Genomic DNA, 6,543 nt, shown 5'->3' on the forward strand with positions numbered 1-6,543 from the left:
GGTGAAAGTATGAGTTAATATTGCCCAAAAGGCCACTTTCTGGATCTTTTCTGGTCTTCAGAATCAGAGTGGCAATGGAAAATTGAATGCCATTTTCATTCCCTCTTCTGGGTTTCCCTACTCAGAGATGTTTATATGTTGTTACTATGGGTTGAATGTGTCCCTCAAGGGTTTACCTGTGGGGATCTTGGTCCTCAGGATGATGATATGGAGAGGTGAAGGGAAATGCAAGAGGTAGGGCCTGCTAGGAGGTTGCTAGACTGGCCCCTCCCTCTCCTGTGAGTCCATGTGGTCTGGCCCTTTCACAAGCATTCCTGCCATTTTGGTGCTATCAGTACTAGGAAATGTAGATAAACCCCACCCTTATGTGCCTTAGATTTTCATCCTTTCAAACCATGAGTTAAATAAATCTTTTCTTTCTAAATATCCCACCTTAGGTATTTCCTTCTAGTAAAAAAAATGGGCTAGCACAGTTGGCATACTTAAAAACCCAACAATACTAGTAGAGCACCTTTGACAAAGCCAAGTCTGAAATACACCAATTACATTATTCAAAGCATAATGCTAAGCCATTTTTATAGATGCACAATGTATTTCAGCTTTTTATTAACACTAATTGCTCTCCTAATCACCTGCAGTTTGATTTTATTTGTGAATACCTCCTTCAATCAGCTTGTTCCTACAAATAAATGCCCTCAGATTTCCTTCTCAAAAGATATGGTATTGCAACAAAACAAACAACAGCTCAAAGCTTCTCCAATTTGGTCACAGTAGGCAGCACAATTACAATCACCATTGTCTCCATACAAAGCTTTAAAAAGGTCTTTTTGTAACAGCTTTTGAAAATAAAATGGTGGCTAATGGTTCCTTGAGAAGTGGCTAAGAGGTCATCACTATTGGTATAGACTTATTGCTGCTTGAGCAATGTCACAGGATTTTGGAAATGTCATAGGACTTAGAAAAGGATTTTTATATGGAGAACATCAAAGTAGCACATTGTAGACGATCTAACATTGTTTTGGATTGATATATGTTATTGTCTTAACCCTGGGGGACCTTGAAGGTGGGGTGTTCCCTGTGGAATTACTCTCATCAGATTTCCAGAACAAGCAGTCAGCAAATAGAACATGGTCACCTTGATCAGTCATGGTCAATAACTGGTCCTTCCAGAAGCACTGTGGATAGGGGGACACTTTATCTTTTGGAAATACAATGAATATCATCAGAATTTCACAGAGAAGGGCTAAACCTATCGGTATCTACCTGAAACAATAGAGAAAAACTTGCAAGCCATGCATTAATCTAGTAGAAACAAGAAACAATGGTAAAAACAAAGCTGTTTACTGAGATATAGGTAGCCATGAGACAAGATGGAAAAATCCAGAAAATAATATCAAAACAATGCAATAAAGAAACTTGGGAAGAAGCAGTGAAGATAGCATCTGATGAAAACTGAGTTATTTTTTATTTTTTGGCTTGTCTCTCTTAATGAACTGATGAGTCCTGAATGTGTTCTGGTGTATTCTACACACACACACACACACACACACACACACACACACACACACACACCAGGATCAAACTTCCTTGTTAAAATGCAGTTAGTTAAAATATCATGTTAACAATACCAGTGCTAAGGCCTGTAGTGAGGTAGTTTTGTGGTAGTTATTCAGCTGACACCTGCTTTTGGGAGTTTTCTTATACCCACAGTATCTTCTGAGAACATTCTGGCTGAGACTGTTAAAGGCAGTTACCACATTTTCTGAGTGGATTGAGCAAGATTCATAAACCAAATGCAGAGTTATACACGAAGAACCTTTACTGACCTCCTCTGATGCTAACTCTGGGAGACTTAAATGGAAATATCCCTGGGTCCTGATGAGCCCATGTGAGGTCAAGTGGAAGTATCTACACTAGCATCGCAGCAAGTCAGAGCCACTTGCTTTTGAAATTACATGGCAGCAGGGACCAAAGGCCCAGCAGAGAGAGTATTAAAATAGAAGAGGAATGAACACAGAATTCATGCAGCTTCAGGGAAAGAAACAGAGACAATATGTCCAATAATCTTCCAAGTTTAGTTAGGACAGCTTCCTCACCCAGAATGGCTGAGATCTTGTCATAATTTTGTGACTGATTCATAGTAGGTCCACAAAAGCCTGAAGTCAAGGAGATCCTTCTTTGTCTAAGTGATTCCAAGCTTACTAGAACCACCACCAATGTTGTCTGTGTCCAAATGGGGCCAAATGTGAGTTTCAGCAGTAGACTTTGGCTAAGAGGTCTTCCAATGGCTTTAGGACAGCTTAAGTGTTCATTGGCTCTGACAAATCATGTACAATCATTCAGAGTGTACATTGACTGTCTCTGAAGTCTCATCAGTGCTCACCTTTGGGAGAGGCTGTCAGTACCAGAGGAGGCAAGGAGAAGGGCAAAGTATGTAAGAAGCTATTTTCAGCATCATTTTTGTTGTTGTTGGTGGTGGTTGTGAGGCTTGAATTCAGGGCCTACGCACTGTCCTTGAGCCTGTTGGTGTTCAAGGCTAGCACTCTATCATGTGAGAAATTTTAATATTGTACTCTCACCTTTCTAGCATCCACATTTTCTCATTCCCATAATCCCTCTGTCCCTGCTGTCTGCTAGCTCTCGCTGTAGCTCCTTCTGTTTGCTGGTTACTCCACTCACTTTTCCATCTTCTTTAGTCCTGTCAGCTGACATCACAGGGAGGGTCAAGCTTTCTTCTGTTAGCACCCCTCAGCTTCTTGCCCTGTGATGTTCGTGCCTCACCCTCTCTGGAAAATATAAACCAGACTGATGCTACTGTCTTTTTAATCCTTTAACTTAGAGGCTACAGAGTGTGATTGGTGCCATGATAAATTCTCAGTGTCCACTCTCACCTCTATTCCCAAAAGTGATTAGGAAAAATGTTATGGCTCTTCCAATTCTATCCTAGCTGTTCTCAGCTCTTGAATCCATTCATTATTTCCTCATCTGTGAAGAACTGGTAGGAAAGGAATGGCAAGAAATATTATGTTCATGAACCCATGTTGATCCCTGTGCCTTTAGTAATCAGCATCTAATAAACATTTCTGAGCACAAGTTACATACCAGGTATATATACCACTGTAAATGAAATATATAAGCTTATATTCAATTTCCAAACAGTGCTATATGGTAGTGCTATACTGCTTCCCCTTTACTCATAGAATTTTTTTCAAGGCCTACAAATGCCTGAAATTTTAGTACTAAAATTTGTGCATGATATGTTCTGTCCTATGTATACCTATCCATATATAAATTTAAAACTTATGAATTATAGACAACAAGTGATTAACACAATAAATTATTATTGATATTAGCAAATTTGGCATATGGTGTTTTTCTTCCCTTATTAGCTCAAGAACGCTTACCTTTTCACGTAAAGGAATTAATTCATAGTGTTCTCGTTGATATAAAAGAATTGTTAATGTCACCATTCATGTATTAAAATGCATAAATTAAGAGTTACTGAAACACATGTACTATGGTCTCTTGAAGGTTAATCTGATCATTTCAATGGCTACCAAGTGACTGATGTAGAGCATACAACATAGTGTAGATATACTGGAAGAAGAATCGTTTCCATCTTGGATGGGGCAGAGCAGAAGTACCAAGAGAATTAATCTGATTAGACAGCAAGCCATTTAAAAATTGTTAATTATTTTGCCAATTTTCCACTTAGTATTTTCAGGCCACAATTGGCTGAAAGTAACTAAAACTGGGAAAAATGAAACTGTGGGTAAGGGTGACTATTGATTTCTCTGGATTAGGAAACTGATTTTTTTAAAAAGAAATTCAGTGATTCATCTGAGATGATATAATTAGCAAATTGTGAATGCAGCACACTCTTAATTACAATACCAAAATGACTGTTCTTGTCTCCTCTAATACCCCTTCACACAGTCTTCCATAAGGTTGACAGTATGATTTATGTGATCAGATTCTTTCATTCTTTCCAAACTCTATGCTCTATGACATATTCTACAACTTTCAATCTAATCCAAACCAAGGAGTTTTGTGGTATGGCATCTCTCCTCCCATCAGCCTTGTCTGTCTCGTTACTTCTCTTACTCTACCACTGCTCGACTCCACCCCCACCCAGATGCCCTATTCTCCAATGCTTCTGTGTTTTCATGCTTCTAAAATACTACCATTCTCTAAGTAAATTCTTATCCTTTCTTCAGAAGTAAGTATAAATATAGCCTCCTCTTAAAATATTCCCTGGCTGAAAGATGGAAATGATAGGTCTTATCCAATCTACAATCTAGTTGAAAAAAATAAATCATACGAATGCAAACTGAATAATAGAAGCCCGAATCGAATCAGGCACTAGATTGTGTCATACATGTTGCATATGTAATATATCAAGCCACAAGCGTTAGGGGGAAAAAGTCTGGAAGAGGCAAACGCTGAGGAGGACTAATATATCTCAATGTAGCAAGTTTAGATAGATCCTAGAAGCACACTAATCCATGATGAGGTTTTTACGTTAGCCTATGATCCTTGCTCTGTATTTTGCTCAGATCAAAACAATTCATCTTTTCTCTGGACTTTTCACTGCTTCCATTTCTATCTGCTGTGACCGTGTGCTGTGCTTGTGGGTGTGAGCCAGGTTATACAAGAGTGTCTGCCAGTTCCTTTCACTGTCTAGCCCCAGATATTAAAAAAAAAGTATTATCCTTTGAAAGGGAGCTACACTAAGTAGATAGCTACACTTACCATACATTTAATGTTGGAATGTCATCTACCTCAGCAAAGGGTGACTTGTGAATGGCATGCCATGGAGGAAATTCCTCATAGGTCTTAAAAATATGCTTATACATCTGTGTTTAATTATAATTTATTTAAATTGTGATACTGAAGAATGAAGTCAGAGCTTTGTGTTTGCTTATATGGGTGCTCTACCACTCGAGCCACACCTCCAGTTATGCCTTTTTATCCTCCAGAACACATTCCCCCAGCTTGAATACCAGAAAGGTTATTGAGAATTTATGGTAACATATTAATGGTTTTATTACTTATCTACTTTTTATCTACTTTATTACTTATCTACTTTTATTCTAGTTTCATTATATATTCCTTAGTGCTTCACCTTATCTTTTTCCCTGGTATACATCATACACTTATGGATGTGTATGTGTATGTTTGTATAAATGATTGTGTGAAACACTCATCTATTTATGGAAATAAATTGTAGCCAAGTTGGCAAATCTCTCCAGATAACCCTGGATTGTGGAATATGTAAATATTTTGTTAATATTTGTCATTCTGTCTCTGGATGCCACTGATTGACTGTTAGCAGTGGTTACAGTCAATGGTTCTTAAAGTTGAGTGTGCATCAGAGTCAGCTGGAGAGTCTATTAAGACCCAGATTCAAAGATCCACCCTCCCAACATCTAGGGTGGTTTCCAAGAATTTGCAACTAAAGAATTCCCTGGGACATGGGGGAGCTCTATGTAGAGTCTTCTGAGGAACATCCATACTGCTTTCCAAAGTGGTTGAACAAGTTTACACTCTCACCAACAATGCAGTAGGGTTCCCTTCTGGCCACATCCCCTCCAGCATCTGTTGTTAGAGTTCTTGCTTATAGCCATTCTAACTAGGGCGAGGTAGAATCTCAATGTTGTCAAAGTATAACCCCCTGTTTTCACTGTATTTAATGTTGGGGCCCTGTGTCTTGTATATATCTTTCTCTAATTTGGGGAGGGGAAGGGAAAAAACAAAATGCTTAAATAGGGATACAGGTTAACTCATTGTAACAATGAGATGTACAAGACACTATGTTGAAAACGAACTTTACAATTTTGCCCATCAGTACCTTTTCAAAAGAGCTCCAGGGGACTAGCACAACAGGAACTATCTCCAACAAGAGAAGCTAAAGTCTTTTGGGCTTTGACAAAGTATCTACTGCTAAGGCAATTTTTTTAAAACCCAAGGGTAGGAGAATCACAAGTTTTGAGTTTTGTATTGTAAAATGAGATCTTGTTTCAAAACACAGGAAAGAGAGGGAGGGAGAACATTACTACTTTTTATTTGATAAAATGAAAAGAACACATTTAATTTTGTTATGCCTTTTTAGAGGTTTTAAAAATTAATCAATATTGTTATTACTCTCGTTTTTTTTCCCCATGCTGGGGATCTAATTTAGCACTCAGGCATAGCACTGTACTACTGGGCTATATTCCCAGCTCACTAGTATCATTTAGTTATTATATATTTTTTATTTAAAAATTTTATTTGCAATAACTAGTATATGTCTGAGACAAGCAGAAATGGTCAGATAATTGATGTTAGGCAAAATGAACCCAAAGATAAGGACTCAAATGGTTTTTCTTTCTTGCTATTGTTTCTTTATAAGATGATTTCTTTGTTGCTTTGTATGTCCCACCCCTACGGTATAACCCCTGTTTTTACTGTATTTGATGTTGGTATAATTTGTGGAGGGGAAGGGAAAAAACAAATTGTTTAAATAGGGATACAGGTGGACCCATTGCAACAATGAGATGTATA

This window comes from Dipodomys ordii, unplaced genomic scaffold, assembly GCF_000151885.1.
Source record: "Dipodomys ordii isolate 6190 unplaced genomic scaffold, Dord_2.0 Scaffold100, whole genome shotgun sequence".
In the NCBI taxonomy this organism is placed as follows: domain Eukaryota; kingdom Metazoa; phylum Chordata; class Mammalia; order Rodentia; family Heteromyidae; genus Dipodomys; species Dipodomys ordii.